This window comes from Orcinus orca, chromosome X (assembly GCF_937001465.1).
Source record: "Orcinus orca chromosome X, mOrcOrc1.1, whole genome shotgun sequence".
Taxonomy (NCBI): Eukaryota; Metazoa; Chordata; class Mammalia; order Artiodactyla; family Delphinidae; genus Orcinus; species Orcinus orca.
In genome coordinates, this window is record NC_064580.1 from 51,271,539 (window position 1) to 51,290,789 (window position 19,251).

Here is a 19,251-nt window from a genome sequence, read left to right on the forward strand (position 1 = left end):
TCCTTGCTGGATAGAGTAATCTTGGTTGTAGGTTTTTATCCTTCATCCCTTTAAATATGTCCTGCCACTATCTTCTGGCTTGCAGAGTTTCTGCTGAAAGATCAGCTGTTAACCTTATGGGGATTCCTTTGTGTTTTATTTGTTGTTTTTCCCTTTCTGCTTTTAATATGTTTTCTTTGTATTTATTTTTTTATAGTTTGATTAATATATGTCTTGTCGTGTTTCTCTTTGGATTTATCCTGTATGAGACTGTCTGTGCTTATTGGACTTGATTAACCTTTTCCTTTCCCACATTAGGGATGTTTTCAACTACAATCTCTTCAAATATTTTCTCAGTCCCTTTCTTTTTCTCTTCTTCTTCTGAGACCCCTATAATTCGAATGTTGTTGCATTTACTGTTGTCCCAGTGGTCTCTGAGAATGTCATCAGCTCCTTTAGTTCTTTTTTCTTTATTCTGTTCTGCAGTAGTTTTTTCCACTATTTTATCTTCCAGGTCACTTATCCTTTCTTCTGCCTCAGTTATTCTGCTACTGATCCGTTCTAAGGTATTTTTGATTTCATTTATTGTGTTGTTCATCATTGCTTATTTCCTCTTTTGTTCTTCTAGGTCGTTTTTAAACGTTTGTTGTATTTTCTCCATTCTATTTCCAAGATTTTGGATCATCTTTGCTATCATTATTCTGAATTCTTGTTCAGGTAGACTGCCTATTTCCTCCTCATTTGTTAGGTCTGGTGGGTTTTTACCTTGCTCCTTCATCTGCTGTGTGGTTTTCTGTCTTACATTTTGCTTATCTTACTGTGTTTGTGGTCTCCTTTTCACAGGCTGCAGGTTCGTAGTTGCCAGTATTTTTGATGTCTGGCCCCAGTGGCTGAGGTTGGTTCAGTGGGTTGTGTCAGCTTCCTGGTGCAGGTGACTATTACCTGTGTTCTGGTGGATGAGGCTGGATCTTGTCTTTTTGGTGGGCCAGTCCATGTCTGATGGTGTGTGTTGGGGGTCTTTAACCTTATTATGATTTTAGGCAGCCTCTCTGCTAATGGATGAGGTTGTATTCCTGTCTTGCTAGTTGTTTGGCATAGGGTGTCCAGCCCTGTAACTTGCTGCTCGTTGAATGAAGCTGAGTCTTGGCATTGAGATGGAGATCTCTGGGAGATTTTTGCCATTTGATATTATGTGGAGCTGGGAGTTCTCTTGTGGACCAGTGCTCTGAATTTGGCTCTCCCACCTTAGAGGCAGAGCACTGACTCCTCGCTGGAGCACTAAGAGCCTTTCATCCACATGGCTCAGAATAAAAGGGAGAAAAAATAGAAAGAACTAAAGACAGAGGATAAAATAAAGTAAGATGAAATAAAATAGTTATTAAAATAAAAAATAATTATGAAAAAATATTTTTAAGTAAATAAATAAATAAGGAAAAAAAACAAAGGATGGACAGAATCCTAGGAGCAATGGTGAAATCAAAGCTATATAGACAAAATCTCACACAGAAGCATACACATACGCACTGAAAAAAAGAGGAGAAAGTGACAAAATAATATATCTTGCGACCAAAGTCCACTCCTCAATTTGGGATGATTCATTGTCTATTCAGGTATTCCACAGATGCAGGGTACATCAAGTTGATTGTGGAGCTTTAATCCACTGCTTCTGATGCTGCTGGGAGAGATTTCCCTTTCTCTTCTTTGTTTGCACAGCTCCCGGGGTTCAGCTTTGGCTTTGTCCCCACCTCTGCGTGTAGGTCACCTGAGGACTTCTGTTCTTCGCCCTGACAGGACGCGGTTAAATGAGCAGCTGCTTCAGTGGCTCTGGCTCACTCAGCCTGTGGGGAGGAAGGAGTACGGATGTGGGGCAAGCCTGCGGTGGCAGAGGCTGGTGTGAAGATGCACCAGCCTGAAGCACACTGTGCATTCTCCGGCGGAAGTTGTCCCTGGATCACGGGACCCTGGCAGTAGAGGTCTGCACAGGCTCCCGGGAGGGGAGGTGTGGAGAGTGACCTGTGCTCGCACACAGGCTTCCTCGTGGCTGCAGCAGCAGCCTTAGCATCTCATGTCCGTCTCCTGGGTCCACGCTGATAACCCGGGCTCGCGCCCATCTCTGGAGCTCCTTTAAGCAATGTTCTTATTCCCCTCTCCTTGTGAAACAGGAAACAAAGAGGGAAGAAAAAGTCTCCTGCCTCTTTGGCACGTCCAGACTTTTTCCCAGACTCCCTCCCGCCTAGCTGTGTTGCACTAGCCCCCTTCAGGCTGTGTTCACACAGCTAACCCCAGTTCTCTCCCTACGATCCCACCGAATCCCGAGCCTCAACTCCCAGTCCCTACCAGCCCCGGCAAGTGAGCAGACAAGCCTCTTGGGCTGGTGAGTGCTGGTTGGCACCGATTTTCTGTGCGGGAATTTCTCCGCTTTGCCCTCTGCACCCCTGAGTCTGCGCTCTCCTCCATGGCTCCGAATCTTTCCCCTCCACCACCCACAGTCTCTGCCCGTGAAGGGGTTTCATAGTGTGTGGAAACCTTTCCTCCTTCACCCCTCCCTCCCACTGGTGCAGGTCCCGTCCCTAATCTTTTTTCTCTGATTTTTGTTTTTTCTTTTGCCATACCCAGGTATGTGGGAAGTTTCTTGCCTTTTGGGTGGTCTGAGTTCTTCTGCCAGGTTTCAGTAAGTGTTCTATAGGAGCAGTTCCACGTGTAGATGCATTTCTGATGTATCTGTTGGGAGGAAGGTAATCTCCATGTCTTACTCTTCTGCCATCTTCTCCCTGGCCCTAGCTCTCCATTTTTGATGGACAGCTTTTTTGGGGGGTAAAGTATTCTTCCTTGGCAGTTTTTTTTTAAATCTTAGGACTCTGTATTTATCATCCCACTCTTTCTTGGCCTTTAAGGTTTTTGCTGAAAAGGCAGTGATAGCCTTATGAGAGTTCTCTTGTATGAGATGAGATTTTTTTCTTTAGCTGCTTCTAAAAGTTTTAATTGTCTTTTATTTTTCAGTTTTATTATAATGTATCTATGAAGTTGCCTTTGCATTCAATTTGTAAGGGAATCTATGAGTTTCATGTACCTTGATATCCATATCTCTTCCCTGATTTGGGAAGTTTTCAGTCATTATTCTGTGAATAATTTTCTGCTTTTTTCTCTCTCCCTTCTCCTTCTGAGAATCTTATAATAGGAATATTATCTTATTTAATGGTGTCACTTAATTCATGTAAGTTTTCTTCACTCTTTTTCATTATTTTTCTTCATTAACTATATAATTTCAAATCATCCATCTTCAAGTTTACAAATTATTTCTTCTGATGATTGAGTGTTCTGTTGATGCTCTCTATTTCATTTTTCATTTCATTTATTGTATTCTTTATATTAACAATTTCTGTTTGGTTCTTTTTATGATTTTTATCTCTTTGAATCTCTCATTTTGTGCATATACTCTTTTCCTGACTTTGCTGTTTGTGTTGTTTTGTAGCTCACTGACTTTCCTTAAAATATTTATTAATTTATTTTTCAGGCAATTCATATATCTTCATTTCTGTGTCATCAGCTCATGGAAAATTATTGTGTACATTTGGAGGTGTTATGTTTCTTTGATTTTAATGTCCCTTGTATTGACATGTGCACATTTGATAGTGTGGTCACCTCTTCCTGACTTTATGGACTGGTTTTGTTGGTTTAAGACCTTTACCTGTCAGTGAGTTTGAGAGATCCAGCTGTGTGCAGTGAGGTGTTTTGGCTCTTGGGAAATCCAAGTAGCATAGTCTTTGTGTAGCTCTGCTTAGCTGAGGTTATTGTCAGTGAAGGTTGCAGGGATCCTCAGTGGCCAAGGTGATAAGTGTCTGCAGTGGTGGTGAGGGCTGTTGTGGGCATCTTGATTTCTTTTTCTCTTTTTGTTCTAGCTGAGGGATCTGTCTTAGAACTGGTTCTGGCTCTCAGGCTTTCTCACAGTGGTGGTGGCACTGGTGTCTGATGTACAACTGCTTGTGGAGCACCCATGAAATCAGTGGCTGAATTGTGGGTGCTTTCAGAGTGACAGCCGCTATAGTGTCTTGGACAATGGCTTGCCTGCAGTCATAGTGGCTCTGTATCTGATGTATGAGCACACATGGAGCCACCACAGAGTCGGATACTCAAGCATGGATGCTCATGGAGGGATAGTGTCTCAGGGTTCTGTGGCAATGGCACCACACAGTGGCAGTAACTTTGGTGCCTGACACACGGATGCATGCAGACCAGTCATGAAACCTAGGAGTGTGGACACATGTGGATAGACAGTGCCTCTGTGGTTCAAGTCTCCGGCTAGCCTGTAGCAGTGGTGGTTCCCATGCCTGAGATATAGGTGCTCATAGATCAAGCTGTGGAACTGTGATTTGGAAGGCAGGCACATGAAGAGTGGCGACAGAGCTGAGGTCTGGATCACAGATGTGTATGGGGTGGTTGTGGAGTTGGTGTCTGAAGTGAGTATATATGCAGCAGTCATTGCTATGCAGTCTGAGATGTGTGGGGTTGAGGAATTAGCAGTCCTGATTCCAGAGCAGTACAACAACAGCTGTCTTTTGGGGAGGATACAGAAGTGCTTCCCTCTCTGGTGGGTTCAGGATGGTGATGAGTGTCAGTTACCTCAGTGCCAAAAGCTCCTGGTGTCCCCTGCAGAGGAGTCTGTTGGGGTCTGTGTGACAAACACTACAGGGTTTCCTTTGTGAAACCTTCATGGAGTCCATGGCTGTTGTGGGAGCTGTTGAGGTCCTCAGTGGAAAAGACTGCTGGAGTACTCCAGAAAGCAGGCCATTGGGGACCACCTTGGTATCTCCTGCGTGGTTGATGCAGATAAACCCTGTCCTCCTTTGTGCCTAGCTGTCTTCTTATCCATGTTGGTGAGTTAGTAATTCTCAGTAAACAAAAGCTAGACAAATACCTTAATAGAATTTCACTAAAAGGGGCCTTTTCTCCTGATTGTATCATCTTTTTATACCTTCTGTTTGGGGTTGTTTTTCTCTTTAAAAGAAGCATTAATAATACCTGTAATAGTTAACATTTCAATGCTTGCCATGTTCCAGGTACTGCTGTTAGTTTTTAAATCATATCAACAATCTTGTGAGGTAAATATTATGTTTTGTTATTCATATAAGGGAACTGAAATACAGAAAGTTTAGGTAACATGACTAAAGAGACACAGTAAATAGTGGAGCTAGGATACAAATCTATGTATTCTATCTGTAGATTAGCACTGTATAATATAAATAAATGTGAGCCACACATGTAATTTTGAATATTCTAATAACCACATTTAAAAAATAAAAAAGAATGGGTGAAATTAATTTTAATAATATGCATTATTTAACTGTGTTTAAAATATTATAATTTCAACATATTTTACTAGTCACTTTTCAAGTGCTCGGTAGAAATATATGGCTTATATCTACTATGTTGGACAGGTTAACTCTAGAGTCTGTGTTCTTAGGCTTCAGAACCAAATAAAATTAGCACAAAGTCATGGTTCTGTTATTTATTATCTGTGTGATCTTCAGCACAATTCTGAATGTCTCAGAGCCTGCTTCCTCATGTGTAAATTGTGCATAATAATGATACATACTTCACATGATTGCTAAGATTGAGTGATTATACAGTGTTTAGAGTAGTGCTGGGAACATATCAATGATTGTTAACTATCATCATCATTATCATTTATTACCCTAGCACACTCTATAATTTATGTTTCTTCCTATTCTGGCATATTGTCTAACACATCTGGCACTGATAAATCTTCTTTAGGGACTCCTAACAGTACTTTGCATCAATTTTCTCCCTGCATCCTCATAACCACTCTGCTAAGTAGACATCCCAATTTTACAATTTAGGCAATGGAAACTCAATGAGATAAAAGAACTTGCATAGGGGGCTTCCCTGGTGGTGCAGTGGTTGAGAGTCTGCCTGCCAATGCAGGGAACACGGGTTCATGCCCCGGTCCAGGAAGATCCCACATGCCGCGGAGCGCCTAGGCCTGTGAGCCATGGCCGCTGAGCCTGCGCGTCCGGAGCCTGTGCTCTGCAATGGGAGAGGCCACAACAGTGAGAGGCCCGCATAATGCAAAAAAAAAAAAAAAAAAAAAAGAACTTGCATAGATCACAGAAGTACTAAATGAGAACTCTAGAAATTTTCTTCGACTTGAAGGCATAGACTTATTTTTGTTTGAATACTTGGAATATTTTTTGAAGAAATTAATAAACAACATTGATACTTCCATTCAGCCCAAAGGTACTTTAACAAAGTTATTTTTTAACTTACATGACTGCTTATTTACAGGATTTAAAATTCCTCTTTTTAAGAATTAATGTTTGAGATAGAAATTCCTTTGACATCACATAATTTAGTGATTGTATTACCACATACACTCAAACTGTGTTATTTTAGGTGTTTTGATTTAATTGTATGTTTCTGAGAATTGCTGTAATTTATGCTTATCATAGAATATTTTCAAAAGACAAAAAAATTTACCCAGAATCTTAGCACCATAAGACTGGGTTATTCACTGTGAACATATATTTTATTTACAGTGCATGTACAATGTCATGTATAATGCATGTAATGTGAATTTTTCAGATTGGAATTAAACTAGAAATATAACATTGTAACCTTCTGTTTTCATTTAAATTAAATCATTTTATATCCTAAGAATTTCCAAAGGGCAGTACAAACTTTTACAGAACACCATTATTATTGAGTACACAGTTATCCATAATAGATATCTATAATAATTTATTTGGTGGCAGTCAGGTTGCTTTCACACTTTTTCCAGTATAAATAATGATGTACTGATTATCTTTCTGTATGTAATTTTGTTAGTATGTTGGATTATTGTACTTTTGATGCATTCCTAAAAGGAGAATCACTGGCTCAAAGGGTCAGCTTTATAAAGCTCTTGACATTAATTTCAACATGTCAATCTATTTTATTTTAGTAAAGTTGAGTAGATGGCTGCTTTTTTGTTTTTCCAGTATGCGGGCCTCTAACTGTTGTGGCCTCTCCCGTTGTGGAGCACAGGCTCCGGACGCGCTGGCTCAGTGGCCATGGGTCACAGGCCCAGCAGCTCTGCGGCATGTGGGACCTTCCCGGACCGGGGGACGAACCCGTGTCCCCTGCATCGGCAGGCGAACTCTCAACCACTGTGCCACCAGGGAAGCCCGATGGCTACTTTTTGTGTTTTATGTAGCTCTGTTACATTTCTTTCTAGGTTTGAGGCAGCTAAGAAGGAGGTCATGCTGTAGATAAAAAGCTTGAAGAGAAGCAAGGAAGATGAAGCCATCCTGGAAAAGAAATGGCCTTTCCTTGGGGTTCCTTTGAAAGTCAAGGAAACTTTGCAGCTAAAAGGTATTGTTCTTTGTATTTCCTTTCCTTAAACACATGCCATATATTTTCTGAACTTATAAACTGAAAAGGAGATTTGATTTCCATCAAAGTGGAAAACTAAACTTCTTCATCAGTTTTGAAATGAGGGAAATTATTGTGCAAATTCCATTGGGATGAGACATAATAACGACCATCATCTGTGTAGCATATGAGGGGCTGTGCTCAATGCCCATTAATCCTCAAAGCAGACTATAAGAACTGTAAGAATAGTATTATCTCTTTTTTCACATAAATAAATTGAGACTCATAAACCCAAAGTAGCTAGACAAAAGCCAAGCTGTAACTCTGATAAAAACCTGTGTTATCTCTATATAATACAATTCTTATTTAATAACTTCTGGCTAACCTCAAAAGTAAATGAAAATCCCAAATTTTTGGAAATTAAACAACATACTTCTAAATAACTGATGAGTCAATGAAAAAATTCAAAAGGGAACTTTTGAACTGAAGGGAAACAAAAGAACAATATAACAAAACTTATGGGATGCAGCTAAAGAAGTACTTAGAGGGAAATTTATGTCTTTGGATGAGTATAATTGAAGAAAAGATTTAGAATCAATAATCTAAGTTTACACCTTAGCAAACTTGGAAAATGTGGGCAAACTAAACTTAAACCAAGTAGAAGGCAAGGAAACAATAAAGATTAAAGTGGAAATCAGTGAAATAGAAAACACTAAAACAATAGATAAAATCAATGAAACCAAAAGTTTGTTTGAAAATATTAATAAAATTTTCAATTTTTTATATACATTAACCATTAAAGAGAGAAAACAAAAATCAAGAAAGGAAAAGATGGCACAAGTACAGTTTTTAATCGTATTAAAGAGATTATAAATTAATTATATGAGGAAGTTCATGTAAACAAATTATATAATGTAAGTGAAGTGGAAAGATTCCTAGAGAGACAGAAAAGGACAAAAGTGACTCAAGAAAAAAGGAAAATGTGAATAGACATATGGCAAGTAAAAAGATTGAATCAGTACTTAAAAATCTCCCCACAAAGAAAAACCCAGGCCTAGATGACTTCACTAGCAAATTCTATCACATTTTTAATGATGAAAGAATACAAAATTCTTTAAAAACTCTTCTAGAAAATTAAGGAGAAGGGAACAAAAAAAATAAATCTGTAGACCAATATCCCTCATGAGTGTAGGTGCAAAAATCTTCAACAAAATATTTTTTTAAATGAAGCCAGGAATATCAAAAAAGGATTATATATTTTGACCCAGTGGAATTTATCAAAGGAATGTAAGGTTTGTTTTATAACAGTGAAAATGCTAGAATTAATTGACCAGTTCAACATGGTCACAAAGTACAAACACATTAAAGTTGATTTTAAAAGTAGAGTAAATAAGGAAGTTGGAGGATTATCCTAAACCCGTAATCTTTTCTTCTCTGTTAAATGAGAGGGAACATAGTAGAATTTACAGAAAAAAGACTTGGAGTCACATGGACTTATCATTTAATTCTGGCTCTCCATTTTCTTGGCTGTGTGACCTTGAATCCACTTTTTAAAAAAATTTGAACTTCATATGTGAGAGTGACATCATCAAGATGGCAAAGTAGGAGTTTTCTACTCTCATCTTCCCATAGGACTTCAATTTTGGCAGTCACAGAGAGATGAGTGTACCTTTGTGCGAGTCAGGGAGTCCAGCAGATAAGTTCCAATGCACCTTTGGAGCAAAATATTCTTGGACACATTAAAGAGGGTAAGATGAACAGTTTCACTTTGCCCCCATCACCCTTCCTCTAACACATCAAGGGTCAGTGACAAGGTAGTTTCCTGCAGCCCGTGATTTCTCCAATGAGGAATTGAGAGCATGTGAAGGAGTGCATGACTTCTTCAGTCATGTGTGTCGCTGTCTAAAAGGCCCACCCAGATTCTTTCTTTCTTGCCTCACGCAGATTATCAACGTAATCAGCAAGGTGGAAGGACTGGATGTGACTGGGAACATAGTAGCCAGGGCTTGGAACATCAAAGGATTGCTATTAACTTCTTCTAAGTTCTTTCTACCAAACCATACACAGAATCCATCAGGAAGACTGCCCTTAAGCTACTGAGGATGCCTCACATGCAGTTCTCTCCCGACTGGCCCATAGGCACACCCAACGTTCTTCACACTTCATCCATGCTCCTCCCACCCCCATATGGCCAGCTCTCAGTGCCCACTTCTACATAAAGTGATAGTGAGACATTGGAAATGGTTAGCAAGCAAGTGCTGAAAGCAGGCCTGACTGCAGGATTGGAAAAAATCTCATAAACTTGAACATTTTTGGGTGCTGCATTAAAGAAGACAAATGGGAGGTTGTCAACACCCAGCCTGGCCTTGTGGGATTGAGAGAAGACATACAGTTTTAAGAATTCCCCCCTAAGAAGAAATAAGAAGTGTACATTGTAGAAAATGTCTGAGAAAGCCTCAGAATCCCAAGCTAGACTGGCAGGTGAAGGTATCTCTCTCTTGAAGCTAGTCAGTAAGGAGTGGAGGAGGTGATTCCTTCTTAAAATGCAAAGACAGTACCATAAGACTTCAAGGAACATGAAAATTCAAGGAAACATGACACCATGAAAGGAACACAATAATTTTCCAGTAAATAGACCCCAAAGAAATGAAGTTCTATGGATTGCCTGACAAATAATTCAAAATAATTGTACTACAAGGGAACACAGATAGACAATTTAACAAAATTGGGGAAATAGTACATGAACAAAATAAGAGTTTCAACAGAGAGATGGAAATCATACAGAAGAACCAAAAAGAAATTCTAGATCTGAAAGATAAATTGAATTAAATGAAAAATGCAATAGATGACATCAACAGCAGACACAATCAAACAAAAGAAAGGGGCTTCCCTGGTGGCACACTGGTTGAGAGTCCACCTGCCGATGCAGGGGACACAGGTTCGTGCCCCGGTCTGGGAAGATCCCACATGCTACGGAGTGGCTAGGCCCGTGAGCCATGGCCGTTGAGCCTGCACGTCCAGAGCCTGTGCTCTGCAATGGGAGAGGCCACAACAGTGAGAGGCCCACGTACCACAAAAAAATAAAAAGAAAGAAGGAGTGAACTTTCAGATGTGTCATTTGAAATTATACAGAGGAAAAAATGAATGAAGAAGAATGAAGAAAGCCTGCATGAATTATGGGACTCCATTAAGTAAACAATATTCTTATTATAGAAGTACCACAAGTAAAAGAATGTGAGAGAAAGGGACAGAAAGATTATTTAAAGATGTAATGGTTGAAAAATTCACAAATCTGGGGAGAGATATGGACATCCAGGTACATGAAGCTCATAGTTTTCTACAGAGACACAGCCGAAAGAGGACTTCACTGAGACACTTTATTTAAAAATTGTCAAAAGTAAAAAACAAACAAAGAGAGAATTTTGAAAGCAGCAAGAGAACAAACAAAAAAACAAACCTCATCTCAACAAGGGAACTTCCATGGGGTTATCATCAGATTTTTCAGCAGAAATTTTACAGGCCATGAGAAAGTGGGATGATAAATACAAAGTGCTGAAAGAATTAAAAAACTGTCAATCTCTTGCCAACTACTTTACCCTGAAAAACTGTCCTTCAGAAATGGAGAGATAAAGTCTTTTCCAGACAAAAACTGAGGGAAGTCAGGACCACTAGACCTGCCTTACAAGAATGCTAAAGAGAGTTCTTGAAGCTCAAATGAAAGGATCCTGATTGGTAACATGAAAATATGAAAATACAAAACTCACTGGTAAATGTAAGCATAATTAAAATTAGAATTCTTTAATATGGTAATGTGGTATTTAAATCACTTACCTGTAGTATAAAGGTTAAAAGGCAAATATTTTAAACATAATTATAGGTACAATAATTTGGATATTTTATTGTACAATGGATACACAATATAAAAATATATAAATCATGACATCAAAAATGTGAAATGTTGGGGGGGAATAAAAGGGTAGAGTTTTTTAATGCCCTCAAAGATAATTGTTATCAGATTAAAATAGACTTATAAGATGTTTTATGTAAGCCTTATGGTAACCACAAAGCGAACGCCAATTGTAGGTTGATAAAAGAAAGAAATCTGCAACTCTATGCCAATAAAATGGACAATCTGGAAGAAATGGACAAATTCTTAGAAATGCACAACCTGCCAAGACTGAATCAGGAAGAAATAGAAAATATGAACAGACCAATCACAAGCACTGAAATTGAAACTGTGATTAAAAATCTTCCAACAAACAAAAGCCCAGGACCAGATGGCTTCACAGGCGAATTCTATCAAACATTTAGAGAAGAGCTAACACCTATCCTTCTCAAACTCTTCCAAAATATAGCAGAGGGAGGACCACTCCCAAACTCCTTCTACGAGGCCACCATCACCTTGATACCAAAACCAGACAAAGATGTCACAAAGAAAGAAAACTACAGGCCAATATCACTTATGAACATAGATGCAAAAATCCTCAACAAAATACTAGCAAACGGAATCCAACAGCACATTAAAAGGATCATACACCATGATCAAGTGGGGTTTATTCCAGGAAAGCAAGAATTCTTCAATATACGCAAATCTATCAATGGGATAAACCATATTAACAAATTGAAGGAGAAAAACCATGTGATCATCTCAATAGATGCAGAGAAAGCCTTTGACAAAATTCAACACCCATTTATGATAAAAACCCTGCAGAAAGTACGCATAGAGGGAACTTTCCTCAACATAATAAAGGCCATATACGACAAGCCCACAGCAAACATCATCCTTAATGGTGAAAAACTGAAAGCATTTCCACTAAGATCAGGAACAAGACAAGGTTGCCCACTCTCACCACTCTTATTCAACATAGTTTTGGAAATTTTAGCCACAGCAATCGGAGAAGAAAAGGAAATAAAAGGAATCCAAATTGGAAAAGAAGAAGTAAAGCTGTCACTGTTTGCAGATGACATGATCCTATACATAGAGAATCCTAAAGATGCTCCCAGAAAACTACTAGAGCTAATCAATGAATTTGGTAAAGTGGCAGCATACAAAATTAATGCACAGAAATCTCTGGCATTCCTATATACTAATGATGAAAAATCTGAAAGTGAAATCAAGAAAACACTCCCATTTAACATTGCAACAAAAAGAATAAAATATCTAGGAATAAACCTACCTAAGGAGACAAAAGACCTGTATGCAGAAAATTATAAGACACTTATGAAAGAAATTAAAGATGATACAAATAAGTGGAGAGATATACCATGTTCTTGGCTTGGAAGAATCAACATTGTGAAAATGACTCTACTACCCAAAGCAATCTATAGATTCAATGCAATCCCTATCAAACTACTACTGGCATTTTTCACAGAACTAGAACAAAAAATTTTGCAGTTTGTATGGAAACACAAAAGACCCCGAATAACCAAAGCAATCTTGAGAATGAAAAAAGGAACTGGAGGAATCAGGCTCCCTGACTTCAGACTATACTACAAAGCTACAGTTATCAAGATGGTATGGTACTGGCACAAAAACAGAAAGATAGATCAATGGAACAGGATAGAAAGCCCAGAGATAAACTCACGCACATATGGACATCTTATCTTTGATAAAGGTTGCAGGAATGTACAGTGGAGAAAGGACAGTCTCTTCAAAAAGTGGTGCTGGGAAAACTGGACAGGTACATGTAAAAGTATGAGATTAGATCACTCCGTAACACCATACACAAAAATAAGCTCAAAATGGATTAAAGACCTAAATGTAAGGCCAGAAACTATCAAACTCTTAGAGGAAAACATAGGCAGAACACTCTATGACATAAATCACAGCAAGATCCTTTTTGACCCACCTCCTAGAGTAATGGAAATAAAAACAATAATAAACAAATGGGACCTAATGAAACTTCAAAGCTTTTGCACAGCAAAGGAAACCATAAACAAGACCAAAAGACAACCTTCAGAATGGGAGAAAATATTTGCAAATGAAAAAACCAACAAAGGATTAATCTCCAAAATTTACAAGCAGCTCATGCAGCTCAATAACAAAAAAACAAACAACCCAATCTAAAAATGGGCAGAAGACCTAAATAGACATTTCTCCAAAGAAGATATACAGACTGCCAACAAACACATGAAAGAATGCTCAACATCATTAATCATCAGAGAAATGCAAATCAAAACTACAATGAGATATCATCTCACACCAGTCAGAATGGCCATCATCAAAAAATCTAAAAACAGTAAATGCTGGAGAGGGTGTGGAGAAAAGGGAACACTCTTGCACTGCTGGTGGGAATGTGAATTGGTTCAGCCACTATGGAGAACAGTATGGAGGTTCCTTAAAAAACTACAAATAGAACTACCATATGACCCAGCAATCCCACTACTGGGCATATACCCTGAGAAAACCATAATTCAAAAAGAGTCATGTACCAAAATGTTCATTGCAGCTCTATTTACAATAGCCTGGAGATGGAAAGAGCCTAAGTGCCCATCATCGGATGAATGGATAAAGAAGATGTGGCACATATATACAATGGAATATTACTCAGCCATAAAAAGAAACGAAATTGAGCTATTTGTAATGAGGTGGATAGACCTAGAGTGTGTCATACAGAGTGAAGTAATTCAGAAAGAAAAAGACAAATACTGTATGCTAACACATATATATGGAATTTAAGAAAAAACATGTCATGAAGAACATAGGGGTAAGGCAGGAATAAAGACGCAGACCTCCTAGAGAACGGACTTGAGGTTAAGGGGAGGGGGAAGGGTGAGCTGTGACAGGGCGAGAGAGAGTCATGGACATATACACACTAATAAACGTAGTAAGGTAAATAGCTAGTGGGAAGCAGCCGCATGGCACAGGGATATTGGCTCGGTGCTTTGTGACAGCCTGGAGGGGTGGGATAGGGAGGGTGTGAGGGAGGGAGATGCAAGAGGGAAGAGATATGGGAACATATGTATATGTATAACTGATTCACTTTGTTATAAAGCAGAAACTAACACACCATTGTAAAGCAATTATACCCCAATAAAGATGTTAAAAAAAAAAAAAAGAAATCTAAGCTTACCACTGTGGCAGATCATTAAATCACAAAGGAAGAGAGAAGAAAAAGGAAAATAAAAAACAGCTAGAAAACAATTAACAGGTTAGAAATAGTAAGTCTTTACCTATCAATCATTACTTTAAATGTAAATGTATTAAATTCTCCAATCAACAGACATAGAGTGTAACACACGTAGAGCAATGTTTAACAACACAAGTAAAAATATGTTTGTAAAAATGCTACTTGCTTGCTATGTTAAGGAAAGAGTTATTTTCAGGGGGTAGATGTGATGGAAATTCTGTAATGTATATAAAGAAGTGTTTAAGAACATTTCTGGAAAATATATACAGAGTGGAAAAAATATACAGAGTGGCTGAATGAATAAAAATGCAAAACTCAACCATATGTTGCCTACAAGAAACTCACTTCAGCCTTAAAGAGGCAGAAACATTGTGAGTGAAGGGATGGAAAAAATATTCTGTGTAAATAAAAACCAAAAGTGCAGGATTATTTATACTTATAGCAGACAAAAATAATTTATTTCAAAAAGTGTAACAAAAGACAAAGAAGGTAAGGTCATTTTATAATGAAAAAGAAGTCATTTTATTAAGAGAATATAATAGTTATTAAAATATATGCCCCACCATCACATTGCTTAAATATATGAATCAAATATTAACCAATCTGAAAGATGAAATAGTCAGCAAGCACTAATAGTAGGGGCTTCAATACTACAATTTCACAAATGATTAGGTCATCCAATCAGAAAATTAATATAGGACTTGAACTAATGCTACACCAAGTGTACCTAACAGACATATACAGAACAATCAAACAATAGCAGAATACACATTTTTCTCAGCTGCACAATGAACATTCTCCAGGATAGATAAATTGTTAGGTCACAAAACAAGTCTTGGCAAACTTAAAGATATTGAAATAATATAAAGTACCTTTTACTAACAATGGTATGAAACTAGAAACCAATAAGTGGAGGAAAGCTGGATAATTTGCAAATATGTGAATATTAAACAATACTCTCCTAAGCAACTAATGCGTCATTAAATAATCAAAAGGAAAACCAAAAAAAATTATTGTGACAGATGGGATTGGAACATATCAAAACTTATGGGACAGGGCGGGAGAGAGTCATGGACATATACACACTAAAAAACATAAGGTAGATAGCTAGTGGGAAGCAGCCGCATGGCACAGGGATATCGGCTGGGTGCTTTGTGACCGCCTGGAGGGGTGAGATAGGGAGGGTGGGAGGGAGGGAGATGCAAGAGGGAAGAGATATGGGAACATATGTATATGTATAACTGATTCACTTTGTTATAAAGCAGAAACTAACACACCATTGTAAAGCAATTATATCCCAATAAAGATGTTAAAAAAAAAAAACTTATGGGAAACACAAAAAGTCATTGTTGAGGTAAGTTTATAGTAATAAATGCCAGCTAAGAAAAAAGAAGGATCTCAAATGAACAGCCTAACTTTAAGCCTCATGGAAGTAGAACAAGAACAACAAACTAAGCCCAAGGTTACCAAAAGGAAGAAAATAGCAAATATCAGAGCATCAATAAATGAAATAAATACTTTAAAATAACAGATAAGATCAAGGACAGCAAAAGTCAGTTTTTTATAAAGATAACAAATTTTTAAAATTTTCTAGGTGTTTTAAAAAATAAAAATCCTTAGCTAGACTAAAATAAAAGAGAAAATCAAATAAATTCAGAAATGAATGAGAAGACATTATAACTGATAACACAGAAGTACAAAGGGTCATAAGAGACTAGTATGAACAATTATATGCCAACGAATTGCATAACCGAGAAGAAATGAAAAATTCCTATAAACATACAATCCTGAATCATGAAGAAATACAAAATGTGAATAGACCTAGAACTAGTAGAGAAATTCAATCAATAATCATAAAACTCCCCAACACAGAAGTGTTGAGGGATAGATAACTTCCCTGGTTATTTCTATCAAATATTTAAAGACAAATAACACCAATATTTCTCAAATTCTTCCAAAAAATTGAAGAAGGAACACTTAAAAAACACATTTTATGAGGACAGTGTTAATCTGATTTAAAAAAAAATAAGCCAGACAAAGAAAATACAAGAAAACAAAATTACAGACCAATATCTCTTATGAATATCGATGCAAAAATCCTCAACAAAATACTATCAAACACAACTCAATAGTACTTTAAGTGGATCATGCACCATGATAAAAAGGGATTTATCCCTGGGATACAAGGATGGTTCAATGTAACACTGTTTTATGCAAAACAATAAACAGGATATACCACATTAACAGAATGAAAATAAAAATCATATTATCATTTTAATAGATGCAGAGAAAATTCCACATCCTTTTATGATAAAAAAACTCTCAAGAAATTAAATGTAGAAGAAATGTTCCTCAACATACTAAAGGCCATGTATCATAATATTATATTTAACTGGTTAAAGCTAAAGGCTTTCCTCTTCGATCAGCACCAAGAAAATGATGCCTAATCTCAAGACTTCTACTCAACATAGTACTATGTTGAAAACATATGAAAACCTATGTAGAGCAATTAGACATGACAAAGAAGTAAAACGCATCCAAATCAGAAGAGAAGAAATAAAATTGTCTTAGTTTGCAGATATCATGGTCTTATATGTAGATGATAAAAATTCAACAAAATTGCTGTAAGAACTAATAAATAAATTCAATTAAGTTACAGGTACAACATCAGTATTTTAAAAAATCAGTTGTGTTTCTGTATGCTGTCAACAAGCTATCTGAAAGAGAGTTTGAGAAAGCAATCACATTTTCAATTGCATCAAAAATAATAAAATAATTAGGATTAAATGTAACCAGGGAGGTGAATGAGATGTAAACTGAAAACTGTGACATTGAACCAAACTGAAAAAGACATAAATTAATGAGAGTTTATCTCATGTACTTGGATTAGAATAATTAATATTGTTATAATGATCATACTACCCAAACTGACCTACAGATTCAATGGAATCACTGTCTAGATACCAATGACATTTTTTCACAGAAATAGGAGAAACAATCCTAAATTTTGTATGGAACAAGAAAAGGCACTGTATAGCTAAAGTACTTTTGAGACTAAAAAAACAAAGCTGAGACATGACACTTCCTGAGTTCAAACTATATTACAAACTATTGTAATCAAAACGGTATGATACTGGTATAAAACAGGTTCATGGACCAATGGAACAGAATCAAAAGCCCAGAAATGAACCCCTCTGCAACTAAACTCTGAGAAGGGTGTCAAGAACACACAATAGGGAAAGGTTAGTTTTTCCATTAAATTGTGTTGGGAAAACTGTATATCCACAAGTAAAAGAGTGAAACGGGATCCCTAACACAACTCATAAAATTTAACTTGAAATGGATTAAAGACCAAAAGCTCCTTGACATTGGTCTTGGCAATTATTTTTTAAATACAACACCAAAACACAGGCAATAAGAGCAAAAAAAAGTGGGACTGCTTCAAACTTAAAAGCTGCTGCACAGCAAAGGAAAAAAATAAAAAAATAATAATAAGGATCAATCTACAGGATGGCTGGAAATATTTGTAAACTGTATATCTGATAAAGGGTTAATATCTAAAATATATAAGGAATTCATACAACTTAATAGCAAAAAACAACTAATCCAATTTTTTAAATGGTCAAATGACCTGAATAGACATTTTTCCAAAGAAGACATATAAATGACCAACAGGTCCATGAAAAAGTTTTCAACATCACTAATCATCAGGAAAATGAAAATTAATACCATAATGAGAAATCACCTCACACGTGTTAGGATGGCTATTATTGATAACAGAGTGATAAGAAGTGTTGGGAAGGATTTGGAGAAAATGGAACCCTTGTACAGTATTGGAGGTAATGCAAATCAGTACAACGATTATGGAAAATAGTATGGTGCTTCCTTAAAATTTAAAGGTAGAACTACGATATGATCTAGTATTTCCACATCTGGGTATATCTGAATGAAACAAAATCAGTATCTTGAAGAGATATCTGCATTCTCATGTTCATTGCAGCATTATTCACAATAGCCAAGATAGGAAATAACCTAAATGTCTGTGGATAGTTTAATGGATAAATAATGTATGATATATACACACAGAGACATAATGGAATATCGTTTATACATTAAAAAGAAGGCAGTCTTGCCATTCGTGACAACATAGATGAACCTTGAGGGCATTAGGCTAAGTTAAGTAAACCAGACAGAGAAAGTCAAACTCCTAGAAACAGAGAGTGGAATGGTGGTTGCCAGGAGGTGGGGGTGGGGAAAAATTGTCAAAGTCTACAAGTTGAATAAGAGAATATAACTTACATTATAGTGACTTTAGTTAATAATAATATATTGTTTACTTGAAATTTGCTTAGAGAGTAGATCATAAGCATTCTTACAAAAAAGGCAATGTATATACTAATTATCTTGATGTAGTAAATATCTCACAATATATTCATATATTGAATCATTATGTTGGATGATTTTAATATATACAATTTTACTTGTGAATTATACCTCAGAAAAGGTGAAAAATCTTCTTAATGTGGAAATAATTTCAAACTTATACAAAAATTGAAAGAATAACACCAATAATTCTAATATATCCATTATCTAGATTAATCAATTGTAGATATTTTTCCACATTTGTTTAATTTCTCTGTTCCATTTTCATGGCCTTTCATTTTCCTCCCCTATCCCCTCTCTTCCACTTTTTCTCTCTCTCTCTTTGCCTTTTTCTCCCTCCTTCCCTCTCTCTCACTCTCTCTTGTTTACCCCGAAATAATTCAGCAGTGTG

General features: G+C 36.9%; 1 long non-coding RNA gene across 1 annotated transcript in view; it reads left to right on the forward strand.

Moving 5' to 3' along the window:
• LOC125963012 (uncharacterized) overlaps nt 1-15,736 on the forward strand; it is a 75,854-nt gene extending 60,118 nt beyond the window's left edge. Inside the window, exons 2-3 of the long non-coding RNA XR_007474772.1 lie at nt 13,588-14,179; nt 15,577-15,736. This is a non-coding gene — a long non-coding RNA (uncharacterized LOC125963012). The remainder of the gene's footprint in view (nt 1-13,587; nt 14,180-15,576) is intronic.
• Nucleotides 15,737-19,251: the final 3,515 nt, after the last annotated feature.